This window comes from Cryptomeria japonica, chromosome 7 (genome assembly GCF_030272615.1).
Source record: "Cryptomeria japonica chromosome 7, Sugi_1.0, whole genome shotgun sequence".
Classification (NCBI taxonomy): Eukaryota; Viridiplantae; Streptophyta; class Pinopsida; order Cupressales; family Cupressaceae; genus Cryptomeria; species Cryptomeria japonica.
Genome location: NC_081411.1, coordinates 270,070,212 through 270,092,230, shown reverse-complemented (window position 1 = coordinate 270,092,230; position 22,019 = coordinate 270,070,212). Strand labels below are relative to the sequence as shown.

Below are 22,019 nucleotides of genomic sequence, written 5' to 3'. Positions count from 1 at the left end.
CTTCATTTATTTGACTTTTTTTGTATGACTCTTTCTATCACCTGCTACTTTGTCATTTTCCCCAACCTCATTGACTATATGACTCATGGACACCCACATGCCACAATGACTTTTGCGTTTTGAACTAGAATCCTATGAATCTAGAGTTCATAGGTATTCTTTGAGCGTTATGCCTGCAACTGACAAAGTTTGTAACACCTCTTCCCATGACCACCAACATTGGTTTCATTGCCAACATGCATTTTTGGCCTTGGAAGCTTTATTTTGAGGGTTTAGCAACTCATTCTTGCAGGCTATACATTCCATGATCTCTAACTAATCTCACTACTCACACCTTTGAATCTCTCTAGTGATATTTCCAGTACTCTTGGCAGTTTTTTCTCTGACACATTCTGAAAACAATTGTCACACTTTGATGAGGACTTCGCAGTTCATCTTCTTCATCTGACAAGCTTCTCTCTTTGGTATTGAAGGGGAGTTCTCTTCTTTTCCTTTGTTATCTCCATTAGCATACTCATTATCATATTTACTTTCCATTTCATTAATATCTATTTATCCAAATCTATCTATATAGATTTGTATAGAAGCGGAAACAACAAAACGGGTGTCTAACTATGGCAGACCACTAAACACAACCCCAACATCTTTTCTTTTTGGATTGTGCATAGGTTTTGTTTGAGAAGATTTACTTTGCTAGAAGGCTTCAATTGCCAACCCTTTGTGACCTCATTTATTTCCCTTATTCACTCTTTTATTTTGTATTTGAAGTTGTTTTCATCTTAATTTAGACATTTATTTATGTTTAAAACTATCTCAAACACATACCCATTATTTTGAGCTTTTTGTATTATGATCGTACAGTACACGAGTGTGTCATGCTATCATCCATAACTTGCGTATGTGTTCTTGGGTAGAGAGTTGGTGGAGGATGTCAAGAAGCCTCTATGACCCATTCTGTATTATCTATGGGTTACTTGATCAATAGCCTTAGGCTTTGTACTCATTCTAAGTGGCGAGGTAGAGTAGTGAGTCCCCAAGAGGTTGTTATCCACTTGTTGAAGTGGTTCACTTTTTCCCTTTCTACATTTTGGTGAACTCGATGTAAAGGCTTGTCTTGAATTTATATAATTTGTTGAAAATGCTTTTTTACCTTCTTTAACCATTACTTCAATACCCTACATCACTCATCAAAATTCATCTTTGTAGCATTAGACCTTCAGCTGAGTGGTGGCCCATTTGTTAACATGGTCACTATCACTCTGATTTGACCCCCTAGCTAGAGGATGAAAAAAATTGATATATCTTTTACACCTTTGGATGCTCCTTATAATAGGGATCTAGCCTTGTTATACATCCTGGTTAAGATAAACATAATTTTAGGAGTGTGATGGTAGATACCACACACTGAGTTTATGTCATCATAGAGGAGGCCTTATTCATCAATGGTCTACATAGGGAAAGATATGACGAGCATCTTGTCTTTGTTCAAACACATAATAGGCTCTTTGTTCCTCCTCTAAGTAACACCACTTTGATGGTCCTTGTAGGACCCAAGACAAGGGGGAACCACCTTTGTTGTTATTCCTAAATTAGATGTGTTTTGGGTTAAGCTAGGGATCATTTAGCTAATTTCCATGCAACTAGTTCCTTTTATTGTGCATACATGTTTTAAATTTTCTCATGAGGGTACAATACATGTCGTCTATGATACTAGATTCTAACTATTGATTGCTTGTGGGGGTTTTTCCTTGGAATATTTCTGGTCAGCTCCAATTGGGCCTATTCTTCCCCATGGAGATCTATTGTAGAAAGCTTATTATGGTACAAGATAAGGGATTTGGCCTGTACATTAGTCTAGCCTAGAACTTAATTATCTTTTCATACATCATTTTTTTATCCTCCTTCCTTGTCTACTCCTATACTTCAATGGGTTGTATCTTTTGTCCCTTCTTCATTAGGAGATAAGGATAGGCATGTTCTTCAAGGTAGACCTCTTCACTCATCTTGGATTGCATAGCCCCCGATGGTGTTGTTTATTCTTGTGACTACACCTAGTGTAGGAAAGGGAAAGACACCCACGTTGTACATGTTTGGAACATGCCCTCCCTTCAAGCTTTTGATCATGGCTAATATACCTTGTCCTTCCTAGTATGATTAGGGTAGGAATTCACCTCGAGATCACTCATGACCTCTGGATCTTATTGCATATCCTCTAATGGTACCTCCTATTCCTCTGAATGCTCCTAGAGAAAAATGAGGAAGTGCGCCCATGACTATGTCTCTAAGACCTATTTCAACAACACTTTCTACTCCACTGGTTGGGCTTTCTTTTCTATCGATGATGACTCCAAAGGAATTTCCCATGGAGCACAACATGCTACTAAACCTTATCAGAATTCTATACCCAATCCTTATTTATTCCAAAAATAGCTTGCATGTGAGCATAAGTGTCATTAGTGTGTGATGGATGAAGAGTGTGAGGCTGCAAGTTATTTGTCAGTGTTCACCCTTGCTCCTATTGTTTTTGTCCCTAATCCTTCTCTTATTGCTCCTACTACCTCTAAGCCTACTTTTGTCTTCCATGTTGTTGCTAGCTTTTCTAGGGACTACCGATGAGCCTCGATCCAAAAGGGTACAAGTCTTTATCACTCCCTAGTTGGACCCACTTCTTATCATGCCATATTGCCTAATGTTTCTTTGTTCTCCCAACCTATTGATATGTTGCATACATAGGTTATGTTTAGTGCACCCTTGTCTACATTTCTTCATAGCCTCCTCTACATAAGAGATTTCTAAAGGTAATCAAGCCCTCCATACTTGATTAGAGGCTTCCACCTTCTTATAAACACAATAAAGAAAACCTTGGTGCTCGAGTTTTATCATTGCAAAAAAGCTCTAGGGACCTCTGTTTTGATTACTTTTTCTTTTTTGATGCTTGTATCTTTGTCTACATTTGTTTTCCTTATTGAGAAGGTTCCACCTTCTTTGGAGTTTTTCTTTGCCCCTCTTCTAGAGGTAGTGGTACAACTCCTATTTTGCCACCTAGGGTAGATTCACCTACCTCCTCTACTAAGGGGCATTTTTTTTACTCAGAGGATATATCGGTGATGTTTACCATCTTTGCATGATCATTGATCCCTGCCTCTCATGAGCCTCTAGATAAGAATGTGGAAGATGCATCATCCTTGGCTCTTGTTGTTGGTGTAGCACATGGTGCTTCCCTCAAGATTGTCCCTCTTTAGTTTCATCCTCCCTCCCCATATGATCAAGATTGGGAGGATGATGACCTAGGTAGAAAATGTATAAGATAGTATGTCATTTTCTTTAACTTTTATATTAGAGTTCGGTGCAGGAGCACCTAGGTTCTAGCTTTCTTGTTTTTTCAAAATTTGGCTTGTACTAACCCTAGCCAAATCAGTAGGGAATAAGGACTCTAGGAGGGTCCAAGAGTGTGTAATTGGTCAATGTAGGCCTAGGTGGAGTTCATTTTACCTAGGTTTGCATTTTTGTGTAAATAGTGTGTTTTGAGTAGTTTTGGCCTTTTTGTTGGTCAAAAGTGTCAAATATTGACAAAAGCCTTAGAGAGGGTTAAATAGACCTTAGAAATGTTTGAAATGTCATATGTGATGACTGTATATAGGTCTCTTAGGTGGGAGATATCAAAAGTTCAAAAATCATGAAGTTGCCAAAAGTTGTCATGACAACTTTTGAAAGTTATCATGACAACTTTTTTCCTGAAATTGGTTAGCGGTGGATTTAGGAATTTCCCAAAGCCATGGAAGGACTCCACATGTGGGAAAGCTATATAAAACCTCTCTTGCATGTTTACCAAGGTTGGTGTACTTGGATTTTGAAAGCCATAATCAAAATACAAGATTTTGGACTGCACTTTTTATTGTTTTTGGTCAATTTTTGCATTCTTTGAAGGTTTAATGGATTGAATCCATGAATACAATGATGGATTGAGGTTCAATAGTGTGTTTCAGAGTATGATTTTCATATTTTCATATTTTATTTAGCATTTACTACTATTTAAGTGATTTGATTCACAAGTAGCCAGTTTTGGCTTGTAAATAGTCATTTTCTTGTAAATATGGTTGCCCCATGAGTCCCACACATGCTGCCATTATGGCTAGTTGGGCATGGTTGGAAACCTCCTATAAATTGTAAATATTCAGGTTCAAGTGCTGGAGAAGTGCTTGGATATGACTGTCACCTCATTCTAGGCGAGTCCAGGAGCAACCCGACTAGAGAAGAAGATGTGAAAAAGTGTGAAGAGGTAAATGCAAGAACACAAATTCTGAATTTGGAGGAGTTCATGGGGTTGGGACAGACTTTTATGTGCAAGAAGGAGTCTTGAAGAATCTATTTAATAGAAAAACCCCAATTTGCCTACTCACTACTGATTAAAGCCCTTAAAAACCCTACAAACCCTCATTTTGGGGCTCATACCTTGTCCGGTCAGAATAGGGCCTAAAACCAAAAAAATCTATTAGGCATGGGTGTATAATTGAAGAAAAGTTAAACTTGTTTGGGGGTTCTTTGAGTCCTTTTCCTCCAAGCCCTAGAAAACCGTTCTTGGAGGCCTAATTAGGCCTAATTCATTATAGGCCTTTTTTCGGGCAAGATTGTGAAACCGGTAGGAAATCTTAAGGCTGCAACCCACCAATGAACTCCATAGGCACTAAAAACATTTTGGAAGACCTTATTACACCTCTGCAACATCTCATATCAATTGGGGGTCATTATGACAAGTTGAGGCTAAGAGGCCAAAATTGAGCATCTAAGAAGCATAGTGAATTGATAGGGTTCCTAACCAAAACACCTGAAGCAAACACCCTAGTAGGGACAAGAATCAAGCCCTAGAAGAGAGTGAGAGGGACTTGGAGGCCTAGAAAGCAACTAGGCTTGGTGAGTTGGTGGAATTGAGCAACATCAACTTGGGAAGTGTTGAGCAGGCTAGGTTAACCCCTATCAGAGTGTTCTTGTCTATGTTTCTCTGTGCTTTCTTTTTATGTTTTGTGCCCCTTTGGAGGACCCAATTCACTCTGTTGGTGCTTGGAAATAGTGGGTGATGACTTTTTTTATGTGTTTTACGCTTTCTTGGAGGACCCAAGTTACTCTACAAGTGCTTGGGAATAGGAAATTACCTATCATGGCTTTCTTCTATTGGTTAATCACTCTTCTTCTATTTGTTGTGTCTTGATTTTTTTTTATTTTTAAGAGAATACAAAGCGTTGGGGGCAGTTATACTCTCTTCTATGGTGACCCAAATTTTTATTTTATTTTTGTTTTCATGTGCCTTCTTTAGATCCATACACTTTAGGATAATGATGAGTACCTCATATGAAACCATACACATTATTTACTTTAATTGTTGTGGGTTCTTTTGAGGTTCAATTATTAGATCCTGCTATCTCATTACATTTTTGTTGATCTTGTGGGTCTTATGTGTCATCTATTACAAGGTGGCATTCCACAGAGACAACTCATTATGTTGAAGTGGCACAACATCTTTTCTCCTTAGAATGATATGCATTTCATGCATACCATTTTAATGGGGGGCTATAATATCTTTGCATTTCTCAATATCTGTATTCGTGTCTTCTATATCTCAACATTTATTTATCTAATGGTCTTATTATTTGTTTCCTTTGTGGGGGCCAATCAACTTGATCTTATTATCTGTTTCCTCTATGGGAGTCAAACCATTTTATTTTTTGCCTTTTTGTGGGCCAATCCACATGATCCTATTATCTTTTACCTTTTGAGGGGACCAAAACACTATCTATCAAATCAATCTATGGTCATCCTATCATATGACTATCTAGCATAACACAACTTGCTACCCATATTAGAAAAATATTTTCATCTCAATGATCACTATCTTGTTATCTTAGTGTCTAAATTTTGTATCATTTGTTAATCAAAATTTTCTCTTTTCTTGTCCGACATGTTTGTCATAAAACAACTTAGTACTATTTCACAAAGTCTTAGGTCTCTTCCCTACAGGAAAATTTGCATGGTTAGAGGATTTTTATTCCCCTTCACATCTTGATAAAACCATTTTAACTTTTAATCTCTAATTTTAGTTCTCATCTTGTAATAATGATATGCTTGCAAAAGTGGGGATAAAATTTAATATCTTAATTTTTGCCCATGCAATTATTAAATACATAAGTGCCTTTGTTTTATGTTGAATAAGGACCTTATTCATCTCTTTTTCCTATTGTACACATGGATTACTCTGTCACTTTCTATTTTGTCATTTTCCCCACACTCGTTAATTGTATGACCCATGGACACCTACATGCCATGGAGATGTTCACGCATCCCACTAGTGTCTTATGAATATTTTCTCCATAGGTGGTCATTTTAGCATTATGCTTGCGACAAGTAGAGTTTGTAATGCCTCTTCCTACCACTAGTAACATTACTTTCATTACTAGCATGCATATTTCTCCTTGGAAGCTTCATTTTGAGGGTCTGGCAACTCACTTTTGCAAGTTATTCACTCTGCAATCTCTATCTAAGCTCACTACTCATTCCATTGAAGCTCTCTAGTGATATCTATAGCACTCTCAACATTATTTGATCTCTTGCATTCTGAATACCATCGTCACTCTTTGAGGAAGACTTCACACTTCATCTTCTTCATCCGACAAGTTTCTTGCTTTGGGTGTGCAAGGCGAGTTCTCTTCTTTTCTTTTTTATATCCATTAGCATATTTGTTATCGTATTTAATTTCCATTCCATTATCAATTTATCCAAATCTATATATCTGGTTGTCTATGGAGGTGGAAACACTAAAATAGGGGTTGGACTATATATGGTAGATGTCTAAACACAACCCCAACATTTTTCCTTTTGGGTTTGTGTGCAAGCTTCACTGAAGAAGATTTTATTTTCTTGATGCTTCAATCATGGGACCTTTATGAGATTATTTCTTTCCCTTCATTTTTTTATTTATCATTTGTAGTCATTTTCATCTTCTATTACATATTTATTTAAGTTTAAAACTATCTAAAATAGACGGCCATCACTTTGAGCTCTCTATACAGAACTCTATACTTTATCCATATAGGACGTTAATACGCTATACTATCATCCATGAATTGTGCATGTATACTCATTTAAAGAGTTGGTTGAGTGTGCCAGGAAGCCTCTGTGACCCATCCTATGTTATCTATGGGGTACTTGACACCCTTAGTCTTTGTACTCATCCTGAGTGGAGAAGTAGAATAGTGAGTCCTCGAGAGGTTGTTATCTACTTATCAAAGTGGTTCACTTTCCCCCCCTCTAAAATTACAATATCTTATAACTAAATATATACATAATAAATTGTCTCTAAATTTTTATTATATGATCTTGTAAATGGAGGTAGTGTTTCATTATGCAATTGTTTCTTTTTTGAGCCACATGATAGTTTTATTTACCAGTTTAATTTATTTATCTTTTAGAAAGTGATTATGTCATTTGAACCCTTTCCCTATGATTAGGCTACATTATTTTCACAGACACACACACAAAATGAAAAATAAAATTAACTGATTATATTAAATAATTGATAAAATCTAGATGTGAAAATGATAACTTCTACAATTTTAACTTCAAGCTAATATATGTATGCATAAATGAAAACACAACTATACACTAATAATTGTGAAATTTGTATACCCATGTCATTTTCTTATTTCTATATGTACTTATATATTTAGGTAATTTAGGGATGCATATGTATAATGTTAAATTTCATGATATTGTATGAATTTGAGCTTGTTAGCCTAGCTTATTTATCCTTTTATACATACACATATTTCTATACAGTTTTTCATATCTCGATCACTTATGGATACTCTTATCAATTTATCTTAATCAGCTATTTAGATTGAATTATTTCCTTATCAATTGCTACTAGGCTCAAGGCTTAAGGTGATTAGACATTAGTACCATCAGTGGGTCAAGATTTGGGGTTTCAACCTTTATCACGATAAAACCTAAAACTTGAATGATTGCAATAGAAAAATAAATGACATGATGAGAAAGGCTTTGCAGATTGGTGTTGATACTTGTTGCATGCAAAATGAGTAAGCCCCAAACACTAAAGGGACAAATAGAAAGTAAGGAAAAGAAAGAATAAACCAAAAATTAGGGACAAGAAGGAAAAGGAGAAAATGAAAAGGGGCACCTGTCATGTCATTAAAAGATAAAAGAGTGTCAATATAAGGCATAACAAGTAGGGTTTAGTGGTTTCACCAAAAAGAATGTAGGGAAGAAAAGATGTTAAGTGTAATGAATGGTGGGTTACAAAGTGTATAGAAAAGTAGAGGCCATGTGAATTGAACAAGGGTTGACATGATTGAGGCCACAAAGATGGGGTGTGTTATTTTTAGCTTTTATATTTTTATATTTTTTAAATTTGAGGAATGAAAAAATTACAATTGGAAATCTTAAAGAGGTGTAGATAGATAAGATATGGGATTCAGATAAATAGAAGGTTGGTATTATCTTTATTTGAATGAAATGTTGAAATAAAAAGTTCTTAAACATGTGTGAGAGGAATTACAAGGATGCAAAACTGTGGCATGTAATTGTTCTCATACATGTGGATGTGTGATTTTTCAAATATGAGGTCTCACATGTGTTAAATGTAGTGTATAGATATTATTGGGGCAATGGATCATGGAGATCCCAATTTGATTTCTTTTTGGATTGAGAAATTGATGGCTAGGATTAGGTTAGTTGATTTGATGGATATATTAAATTTTAGCTTGAATTTTCATTGATGACTTCTATTCCTTTTAATTTTAAATTGTGGATGTAACATGATTATCTTATTAATAGTGGATTATTCTAGGATTTGGTGATTTAGGCTAATTAGTCAAATTATTTGATTATTTAACCAATTAGAAGAAATGCATGTACAAAGTTAGTTTAATTAAACAAACATGATTTATTTATTTGCTTGGATGATGAGGGAAATATTAGAGCATAATCTCTAAATAATCAAATAATTTAATATATTTATTTAATTAATGTTGAGATTATGGGAACATGGTTAACTAGGATGTTAGGTGTATCTAAAGTAGTGAAAATTGTGACATTAAATGTGTCATAATAAATGGTTAATTTTAGATGTCCACACTATGTAGTTTTAACAATGTGGTTTTTAGAATATGTATTTATTTACTATATTATAATTTTATTTTTTTTCAATAGCTTTGTGTTTGGAAATTTGGTTTCCTTTTTCATCTCTTATAGTGGTTATATGTAGATAGTACTAGTACTTAAATTAGCATTCTCAAGGAATTTACATTAGATATAACAAAAAATGTCAACTCTAATCTTTCTCCTTGTATCATGTTAATTGTGGATTTTGAAAGAGTCAAACCTTATGTGTGTGGATCTTACCAAATTGATTATTTATCCTAAGAAATATCTTGGACCTATTGTTTGGTCTCATTCAAGATAACCTTGCCTATGTATTCTATTAAGAGAATAAAATGCTTTGTAGTTAAGTCCATACTCAGAACATCCATTTATTTTATCTTCTAATAATTTTAGTTTCTCTTCTTTAGCTTTGTAGTTCATTATTAAATTTTAACACTCTTAATCTTGTTGCTGAGTTTACACAAGATATAGCCACAAATTGTAACACTCTTAATCTTATTGCTGAGGTAATTCTTTTTGTTTTCCTACATCAAGTATAGCTTCTCAAAGAGTCGTAAACAAAATTTCTTTTCTTTTTTATTTATCTATTTACAATCTATACATAACTTTAATGATTTCAACGAATATTAAAATCTAATATTCATATAAAAAAAACATATTTATGATATAATATATGTTACAAAATTGATCATTCATATTTACTAAAAGATTTAAAATTTAATGATTTTTTTTTAGTTTAGAATGTCAATGAATTGTTAACCTAAACATCCTACCAACTATTTTTAAAAAAAAGGTTAATCAAAACTATTTGTTTTAAATGTTTTAAATAATAAATTCATTATATATTTTTTTTAATTTTAATTTTTGGGAGGTAATCTTGGAACAACGTAAACCCCAAATAAGAACAATCTGCTGGCCGTTTATTTTAAGCATTTAATGTATCTAATTTAATTTTAAGTATATATAAATTTTAAATAAGCTTTTATTGAGAAGCGTCTGTGTTACTTCTGATCATCCTCATCCTCATCAAGGGTTGACGAATCCAAGTATATATTAATTTAGTTAAAAACTTTAATAATAATGAGAGCTGGGAGAGGTTGACAAATTCTCTTTGGAATCAGGGCCGTGTTGCAAATTCAACGAGGTCAGAGAAACGTGTGATGAATTTCAATATTTCTTATCTATAAAAAGACGCAAGTACTTCACAAATCATTCACCTCAGTCTCAATTCTAGAAGAGGAATTAGATTGAATAATGAGTATGAAGATACTATTTCTTCTGATTTCGTGTCTCTTGATATTTACATATCAAGAACATCAATTCTGTTCAGAAGCAATGACATCCAAACTGGGTCTGTACTAACTTTCACGTTTTTCTTTGGAATAATTTTTTTTTTTTTTTTTTGAGAGAGGTACTATTCTTTCTTAGTCTTTTAGATTGATATTTAATGTTCTGTTTTTCATATTTGCAGAGTACCCATATCCGTTTATGACAGTAGATGCTGCAAAGGCAGCTGCAAGGACTTATGATTACATTGTGGTTGGAGGAGGTACAGCTGGTTGTCCCCTTGCAGCAACTCTCTCGCAGCACTACTCTGTTTTGCTATTGGAGAGGGGAGACTCTCCTTACGGAAATCCCGATGTGGAGGATTTCAGAGGCTTTTTCAAGGTTTGGCGGGTCCAAAAAATTATCCCTATGTAGCAGAGGGTTTTGTCTCAGAAGATGGAATGCAGTTAGCAAGGGGGAGAGTTTTAGGAGGAACAACAGCTATCAACGCTGGCTTCTACAGCAGGGCGAGCTCTGAATATATCCGGAAAATGAAGTGGGATGAGAAACTTGTGAATGAATCGTATGAATGGGTGGAGAAGTTATATGTGTTCAAACCAGAAAAGCTCTCTACTTGGAACTCTGCTTTCAAGGATGGGCTTCTTGAAGCGGGAGTTCTTCCTTACAATGGATATACTTTGGAACATTTGGAGGGCACTAAGATAGGTGCTTCAATTTTTGACAAGAATGGAAAGAGACATACAGCCGCAGATCTTCTCCAGTATGCAAATCAAGAAAATATTGTAGTTCTTCTGAATGCTACAGCCAGTAGAGTCCTCTTCAATAAATCATTAGGTTCGTATAAATCTTTTGTTTTCGAACTAAAGCGACAATTAAGTTATAGACTAGTTTTATTGTACGGTCTTTTATCTTCATAAATCTATCGATGTGTGTGACATTGTCAAAGAATTTATATTGCAGGAAAGCTGAAGGCTAGTACAGTGGAGTTAGTGAGTGGTATTGATGGTTTGGATTACAGAGTATTACTTAATGAATTGTCAATCAATAATGAGGTGATTTTGTCAGCAGGTACTATAGGTAGCACTCAGCTTGTTCTTTTAAGTGGAATTGGCTCAGCACATCAACTTAAAAAGTTGAATATTCCCGTTCTTTAGATTTACCTTCAATAGGAAAGGAGGTTCAAGATAATCCCCTCGTTAATTTCTTAGTAGATTCATCAAAACCATTTGAATTTTCTTCTGTACAAGTAGTGGGAATTCTAGATAATTCACAACTCTACATTGAGACTGTTAGCTTTCTCCGGCAAAATAATGCCACAAATACCCAATATTTAGGTCTTGTTGTAGGTAAGGTGGCATTTCCATTATCAAGGGGTAATCTTTGGCTTAAAAGCACAAGTCTTCAAGATAACCCCTATGTCCATTACAATTATTATTCACATCCTCTTGATTTAAAAAAATGTATATTTTGTGTGAAAGTAATGGTTAATCTAAGTATGACATCTTCTATTTAGGAGTTTGCATTTACTAATAATGAAAATTCCAAAATGCTTCAATTCCTTGGGACTGCATTACCAAAGAATATATCAGATATTGATGCTTTGGCAAAGTTCTACAAAGATACACTAGGGACAATATTCCATTACCATGGAGGTTGTCAGGTTGATTTGGTTGTTGACAAAAAATATCGAGTGAAATTTGTTGATAATCTAAGAGTAGTGGATGGCTCAAGTTATAAGTATTCTCCTGGTACCAATCCACAAGCCACTACCATGATGCTTGGAAGGTATTTTATTTATTTACATATATTAATTGATCTACATTGTTTAAGCTCCAAAGATTTCAAGTTAGAACATTAACAAAAATATTTGATTATGCAACATATGCAGGTATATGGGAGTTAATATCATTCAAGAGCGCATGAAGACCTAAGGATATTACAAGATCTTGCTAAAATAATTTGTGTAATATATTTTCTTTTAGTGCTCATAAAAACCAACACCATCATTTAAAATAATGTTATTGATAACATTTGTAATCATCACATCCGTCTTCTCTCCTCTTTTACATGAATATAAATATTATGAGGTTTCATATAAAAGAAGACATGATATTCAAAATTCAATAATGTCATTTAAACAATTAGTAACCTATACAATTGTCATTTCTATCTTGCCACTTCTTTCAATGAATATAAACATTCTAAGTTTCACACAAAATAAAAGTTTATGTTTAGATTTATTTGATGCTTTATAACTATTTTTAAAAGAAAAATATTTTTGTAATTAAATAGATGGATAAGTTTGTGTATTAATTTTAATTATATGACATTTTAAATGGATGTAGTGTTTAATTATGCAGTGTTTCTTTTTAAGGTAGATAATTCTTATGTTCCCACTTTATTGATTTATTTGTGTTTTGAAATGTGATCATGTCGTTTCAACCCCTTTTACAAGAGTAGGCTAAATTTATTTAAATTTATTTGATTCTTTATAAAAGAGTTTTTTGTTTCTAATATTTTATAACTAAATAGATACATAAGTTTGTTTATTAATTTCATTATATGATGTTGTAATTGAAGATAGTGTTCAATCATACATTGTTTTTTCTTGAGATAGATAATTACAAATAAAATTCATTTATTATATTAAATAATTGATGAAATCAAGATTTTAAGATGATAACTTTTACAATATCAATTTTAAGCTAAGATATGTATGCATAATTATTTTCAAATGCAAGTATAGAATACTATAATGGTGAAATTTGATTACCCTAGCCATTTTCTTGTTTCTATTTATACATGTATTGAGCTAATATATGGATACATATGTATAATGTTAAATTTCGTGTTATTACAAGAAATTGGGCATATTCTCTTAGCTTCTTTAACCTTTTACACATATATGTATTTATATACAATCATTCATACCTCAATTATTACGCATAATCTTATGGATTCATCTTAATTGACTATTTATCACACTTATTAATGTAGCTCTTTCTATTTAGTTGTTTTATACTTCAACCTAAATATTGTTCAATACCAAGACAATTTTGTAGTTACTAACTTTTCCCTTTCCAATTTAAACTTTAAATTTCATATTTTGATTGATTAATCCCCCTTTACATTCTAATTATAGAAGACTCAAGATAATTTCTACATAATTTCATGCTATATGTAATTACTAAAGGACATTAAATGTATTCACTATTTTGTTCTATTATCCTCAATTGTGATCAAAAGTTCAATCATGCTAAAGATCAATAAATAAAGACAATTTATTGTTATGTAAAATAAAATACATAGATACTTAACTTCTAAGATTTTTCCTATCATTTTTTATATTGATCATTTTTTAATGGGTAAATCAAGACATGATCTCATTTTATGCTCTATGGTTTAACTATATTGTTCTTGATTCAATGTTCTACTATAATATTGTACACCTTGCATAATAATGTTTATAATTATAATATTTTATTTATTGTGTGAGTTGCACATGAATGTTTAAAGTGTAGAGAATCCCTTAGAATATTCTCAAGGACGCTTGATGAGTTTTATTGTAACATTGTATATTATATTGTAATTATTTAATATTGAGAAAAGTAAATTTAATAAAGTACCCAATATTAGACATGGGGTCAATGGGGTAGTTAGCACATGGTATTAGCACATGTTTTTTATTTAATACAACTTGGTGGTTTTGTAGGAGCTTGTGTCTATAAAAAACAAACCATAGTGGTACTTGTTTGGGTAAGCTAGGTTAGCATTTGTGGAGGTTGGAAGCATAGCATGGGATGTGTGGTTACATGCCTGTTCACATGGAGTGCTTGTTGATGGCTGAGGTTTCAAAAGCTTTCATGGTTATATTTGTAATGTTGCATTGTTGATGACATATGAATGATAGATGATTTTGGAGGTTGTATTTTTCCCTCATGATGGATTTCCCAGGGTATATCTTGTGTCAAATTTGATGGTAATATTGTCTATTATTTTCATATGGATTCTATGTGTTTATTTGATTGATATATCAATTGGGTTATGTGGAAATTGTTAGATGTATGGCTAGAAGATTCTTTTCATTTGGTATAAAATCTATGGTTTATGGTGTTATAATCCTATTAGTTGAATCTATGAGTGCATAAAAATAATGAAATACATGACACAATATGAGGGTTTGTTGTAGGTTGTCGGGTTGCAAATTTGTGGGCATTTTTTTGTAGATTTGGTTTCATAAAAAAAATATTTCAAAGTAGGTTTCCATGGATGTTTATTTATGAGAGCTTTGGGGGTGACATTTTATATTTGACCCTATGGGACAAAACTAACACCATGGTTGCATTCAAGGAGGATGGGAAATGAATTTTGATATATAATTTGCCCCCTTTTGATGACAAAGGACCATGTTGCAAAAAAAAATGGCGGTATGATTGTACGACCATACCACCTATTGTTGTGTTGTCAGAAAATTAAAAAATTTATTTTTATTACAAAATATATCAACATTTTATAATGTATGATTAAAAAAAATCATTTTTGTGCCTAATTCAAAAAGTGAAAAAGAGTTTAAAAAATAAAATCGGTGGGCCCCTCACCACTATACCCAAAGGGGTACTTGTGGGTCTAACAACCCATAGCCCCCCCACACCCCCCCCCTCTAATATCTATCTATGGTACTAGTGGTACTGCATGCCTAGCTCTCGGTATTATCGGTACCATGGGAACCTCTGTGGGGAGGGGCCTGCATAAAATAAAACAAAAAAGTTTTTAAATTATTCTTTTAAGCAATAAAAATTGACTTTTGCCAAAGCTTGCTTTGTAAACTTCTTCTTTTCTTTTTTTTAATTTTTTGAAAATGTTAAAATCCGCACATGTAAAATTATTCAAATCTCATTTCAAATCATATGCCAAATTTAAGATGATAGCCAACTCCAGGGACCAAATGATGATACATTTATTATTAAAAATGAAAAATGATTGTTTATGGTAGATTGATAATTTTGATAATTCATATATTTGCAAATATAGCCTAATAAGATATTTTTTTCCATTGAGCATAATTGGGCTAGGAGTGTCAAATTTTTGAATTCTTATAGTCATTGGAAAGGTGACTTAGAGCACTACACTGTGGTGTAATTAGTTTTTCCATATTTTGGTATTTTGATAGCAAAATGTTAATTGGAAGTTAGTGTTACCTTTATGAATTTGAGAGGTCATAACTTGAGCATACAAAGTCAAATTTTGGACTTCGAATTGTTGATAGAAACCTTGTTGAAAGAAAAATATGATGGATCAAGTTTGGAGCAGGTTTGACATATTTTATTTGCTGATATTTTTATTTGAGCTATTTATAGGATCTTTTGACTACAATGCAATTATGAGTTTATGACATGTTACATATTGGAGATTTGGAGTTTATGTCATTGTACACTTAGTATGTATCTAAGTTTGCTCTCATGTTAACATGGTTATCAATTCAAGTTTGAGTATATGTTGCATTATTAGGTCTACAAGTTGTGTTGTGTTGTAGGAAATTTATACTTACAAGATTGAATATATGGCTTGGATATGGGTTGTTTATGTCCATATACCTTTCATCATTATTGCATATTAAGATTGGTGGCTTGGTTTACTCACTTGGTTTGTTGATTGTGTTGTCATGTTCAGGAGGAAAGGTAGTGTTACCAGGTACAATCATTGTGGAGAACCTATGGTGTTAACTATGTGATGCTTATAGGTTGGACACATTGGGAGTTAGATGTTTATTAAGAGGAGGTGATCATGGTGTCATGGATGTTCCTTATTTTTAGACACATTGGCATGAAATGAAAGAATTTGTAACTATTTTGATTGGTGATGATTTGATTGGATTATCTTCTTGTTTGAGGATGATGGTTACTTTGGATTTTGGGAGCTCATGATATGTATTGTTGATCTCTTTGGTTATGCTCTCAAGAAATTTGTTTTATTCTCATGTAGAGGATTGTTTTATCATGATGTTATGAATAGTTTGGTTACACTTTCAATGGGGGATTTTGACAATGATGATGGGCTAGTGTATAGGATTAGGTCCTGATTATTTGTTGATAGTTTTATACATTCTTGGCTTAGAGTTTATGGTTATACTTGATGATATTGAAATTTTAATTGTATGTATGTAGACTTAGATGATATTCATTTTAAGGAGATGGTTATCACAATTCTATGGAGAGCCTGGTATCATAGTTCAACATGAGTTTGTGGAAGTGAATTATATTCACTATTGAATGGTGGATAATATTCTTTAGTGTTCTAGATTTTTGGAGGATTCCTTAGATATTTTTGTTGTGGAAGGGTCTTCCACATTTGTAGATTCACTTGTAGAAGATGGTTGATATTTATGATACTTGAGGATTTTTAACATCTTGGGGGACTCATAAAGTTATATGATTGATTTTTAGTTTATGCTTTCATTTGACATGTTATCCTTGTTTGATAGGATGGTTTCTATTATGTCATGGTACACTCTTGATACTAGTTTAGATAATTAGAATGATATGGTTATTTGATATATTCATATGGAACATGTTATCTTCTAGGAGGGGATGGTTATAATATGTTGTCATGTTTATGTTCCTAATTCTGCGGTTGGATCTTTGACATTGATCTTGGGTAGTTCTCTATTTATTGAGTACATGATCATTTGCTTACTTACTTCATGATGGTTCTATGTTGCATTTGGAGTTAAGAATGGATACATGGAGACATAATTGATGCTACTATTCTCTCATGATTAGAGATATGTATTGAGATGGTTGTTGGTTTTAGTAGGAAGATAAAAGAGCATTCACCTAGTATGGACTTGAGAGGATATTCTTTGTAGTGTGAGTCATGTTGACCTAGATAGTTTATTGAGAATTATCATTACACACTCTTGGTATACTTGATGTTTTACTACTTGAGAGATATTGTCAATTGTTCATTTTAGGCGCATTATTATCATTCTTATCTTTCATAGATATGGATCCTAATCTATGGATAGATGGTTACTTTTGGATGATTCAGTTTGAGAGATGTTAGGCATATTGGATTTGCTTTTGTGCATTTGAGTTATTGTTATGATGACATTCATTGATGCTTATTTTGGGAGATGGTTTAATGGGTTGATTTACTTAATTGGGAAGGGTATTGGTCTAATCTTCTTAGTTATAAGAGGCCTTCATCCATGTTGATTACATGATATATATATTTTTTTGATCTAGGGGATTGGACAGGTTTGTCTATTGTTATGTCTTTTCATTTGAATTTTTTGGAAGAGATCATACTTCACATAGTTGGAATTTAGAGGTGTATGTAGAAGGACATGCTATAGATTTTGATTTGTAGTGTTTCTCTTTTTGGTCCTGGTTATCTTTTTGGATGTTCAATTTCACATTACCTTGGATTTGAGGTTGTTTGGAGCTATGTGATTACTAGTTTGTGTTCATGTTCCGTCATGTGAGAGATGACATAGAGGTTCTTTTAGCTCTTTCATTTGTTGGTTTTGGAGGACATGAGAGAGTGTTGAAGACTTGTGGTGAGAGTTATACTTTCAAGTTATTATCTTATAGGCTATACATATTGTTTTGGATGTTCCTTGATACTAGATGGTTATGATTACAGTTTCTAAGAGATTCCATTATTGGATCTTTCGATACATTGATTATTTGGAGATTTGGCATTACCTATGCAATGGGATCTTCTAGGTGTACATATGTGATAGGTATTGCATTTGGAGTTTATTGTTGCATGCTATTGGTTGTATGCATTGATGATATGAGATTCACTTGATATATTTTGTATACATTGGAGGTATGGATACTTGGATGTGTTAGCACTTATTGTGAGTGCTATTTCAGTTATCATTATTGGATCTTGATAGAGATACCTTTGCATTTGATACCTTTGGATTGAGTGTTTGTGTTTGGGATATCAATTGATGTAGGTCTTATATTTAATTGTGATAGATTATGTGGCTTTCTATTGGGATGGCCTCTTCTATGTCCGATGGTAGTGGCATGGTCGAGGGTGAAGGCATTCATGTATGAGATGGTGGTTGATTTGTTTCTTGTTGTAGGTATCTTGATGGAGCACTTTGATTGCGTGATGGTGTATGTGGCTAGAGGGTTTATTCCCTTGCTCATGTTGTAGTTACTTATTTCCCTTGATGAAATTCATACAACAAGTGGGATAATGTTGGGAAAATATGTATTGTACAACTTGCATAATAATTTTTATAATTATAATATTTTATTTATTATGTGAGTCGCATATGGATATGTAAAGTTTAGAGATTCCCTTAGAATATGCCCAGGGCCACTTGATGAGTAATATTGTATATTATGTAATTATTTAATATTGGGGAAAGTAAATTTAATAAAATAACCACTATTAGATGTGGGGTCAATGTGGTAGTTAGCCCATGGTATTAGCACATGGTTTTGTAGTACATGGTTCAGATGTAATGCCACTTGGTTATTTTGTGGGAGTTTGTGTCTATAAAAGGAACCACAAGAGTAGTTGTTTGGGTAAGCCTGATTAGAATTTGTTAAGGGTGGAAGCATGACATGGGACTTGTGGTCACATGCTTGTTCACATGGAGTGCTTGTTGATGGATAGTGTTTCAAAAGCTTTCATGGTTGTATTTGTAATGTTGGATTATTGATAGTACATGGAGAATAAATTATTTTAGAGGTTAGGTTTTTACCTCATGAGGGTTTTCCTAAGGTATATCTTGTGTCAACTTTGATGGTATGTTTTCTATTCTTTGCATATAGATTCTATGTGTTTATTTGATTGATATCTCAATCCACGTTATGTGGAAATTATCAAATGAATGGATGCAAATTAATTTTCATATAGATCCTATATTTAATTATTTATGACACTTCTTATACACAAATAAATACATATGGAGTAAAAATTACATAGAAACCATTAAAGTTCGTGTATAGGTATATAATCTAAACCATATTATACATAAAAAGATAATATCACATGTACATAGTATTAAAAAATATCTCATAATCCAACAAAAAATCAAAGTATGAATTCTTAATGAAATGTATAATAGATAATCAAATATATAATTTTCAAACAATATATAATTTTTAACTTTAACATAATGTAAATGTCTATAAATCAAGGATGGGTTTTGCTAGTGATTTTTTTAGGTCACCTGAACTATTATTGTGGAACCTCTTCATTAGTCAAGATGAAGACCATGATCTCTTTAATAACACCAAGTAATCCCTTGAACCCACCTAACCTCCACACAGGGTGTTCTTACCTTGATATATATTTTAAATAGTTAAATACATGATAATGAAAACCCAAGATGAATAACAAATAAAGGAACCAATGGATGGAAATAGGTTATCTCTTTAGGCCTCTATATTATAAATTTCTCAATTGATTTGACCCCTCTAAACATGAATAACATCCACATCTAATTTGAGCCTATGTTACTCATGTGTATAGACTAATCTCACTCAATTCGAGTTATTCTCTTTTGTTCACTTAAATATAGACCCAAAAGATTCATGTACTAACAAGAGGGTCACATGGGGGTTTCACTAGTTGGACAATATTATATCATGCACATTCATATTTGGGGGTTTAATATCCCAAAAATGAGGGTACAATATATTTCCTATCAGTGAAAATAAGGGGGTTTTTAATTTGGGCTATGAAAAATACAATATTTGGTGAAAATGGGGGGCTTTTAATTCAGGCTATATATTGGGAGGGGGTGACAAAAAAGGAGTTTAGGGAAATATTTTTTAATATAGGGGTATTATTTAGTATACCATAAACGCACATGATATAACCCAGGTTCACTAAGTGAAGCCCTTGTGGAGGGTCATGGTATGATTATCCAAAAACATATGAAGGTTATTATATGTTTCCTAAAATAGGCATTAGCTAGGAAAAACTATTTAATGCTACTTGACATATAGTTCTATATAATTGCACAACCATATAGGTGATGTAGGAACCATAACCCTCTCATAAGATAAAAATTTCAACAATTGTCAATATCCACTTGCACCACTAAGATACAATACCATGCAAAAGTTTACTAAATGTAACATAATCATACCTATAGTTATAACATATATTTTACTAGTAGTACAAATATTTATCCACCTAATTAATATTGTGGTGAGTATCTTGTAATATTTTCTTCACTAGAATCTATAATTAAATATAGCATAGGTCCTACAAAATCACGCTTAAATATTACTAGTATTATAATTAAATGCCATATTATCTAAATCCCATCTCTTGAAACTAGAAATAAGCATTTATGTTTCATAAAAAATGTCATAAATATAACCATGTGTCTTAGGTCAACAACCTTTAATAATTCTTAGTATGTATTAATGGAATCTAAATATCACATATTGACAAAATAGTTAATTTTGTGCACTAGTTTATACTACTTTGATATTGGAAAAGTGGGAAATAAATGTTGTCAATTGCTACAAATTTGTGCATGTGAAATTTTATAATTTATTTCTAATATGAATACCTATAATAAATATTTGCAAATAGTTATTAGTTGTTTTAAAAAATATTTTGATGATTCCTTATCCAACTTCTTAAAAATAATTTTTTGTAGGTTTACAGGCTTTAAAACTTGCATATCAGGAATGGAGAGGAAACACAACTCCCATAGTGAACTAACATGTGGACCATCATGTCTAACATATTAATGTGTGTGGATAATATTAGTAAAACATAGCATCATGAAATTTGTTACACATTGTTGATCATGTTGAAAGCACTAGAATATTGAGAGGGGGAGGGGGTGAATCAATATTCCCACAAATTTAAAATGTTTCTTTTCAACTATAACCTTCAACAAAAATATCAAAAAAACTTGATTGATATAAAATAGTTAATGCAAAATAAACATGAAGAACACAACCACAAGCTAAACACCATAATTTATATGTGGAAAACCCAAATGGAAAAAAACAAATAGAGTGTTAACTCACACAAGAATATAAATAGTTATATTGAGTTTACACAAGGGGTGGCTCACTATCGGATTTCTCACTGTAGATATACAAGGAAATGGCTAATTGTCAGAATGCTCACTACAATTAAAAAGGTTGAACTGAAAAGGGTTGCATCTCCAAATGCATGGGATCAAATCTAAGTTTAAGATCAGATTACAAAGCTCAAACCCTATAGTAGATCCTGTTAGAGATCTCTATATAACTATCCCGCAACAAGTCTGGTAAAGGACTATTGCACCACTGCATCATTGTCTGCCTGTGTTGTTCACAACTCACACTTCACACACTGCTATATTCATTGCTAACTCTTTTTTTATGTATCACACACCTTCATGCTCTTATCCTCTATTCATGCTACTGCATATGTATATGTATATATATTGGAGGACATAAATACGAAATAGTGTGTTGGCCAAACCTAACACATTATTAATACACTCATGTTGGCCTCTGCAAGACTTCTACATGTTTCCTTTCCATACTTCAATTATACAAACTCATTATTACAAGATT

At 32.8% G+C, this 22,019-nt stretch overlaps 1 pseudogene; it reads left to right on the top strand.

Moving 5' to 3' along the window:
* Positions 1-10,506: 10,506 nt before the first annotated feature.
* Positions 10,507-12,389, top strand: LOC131856663 ((R)-mandelonitrile lyase-like; annotated as a pseudogene).
* Positions 12,390-22,019: the final 9,630 nt, after the last annotated feature.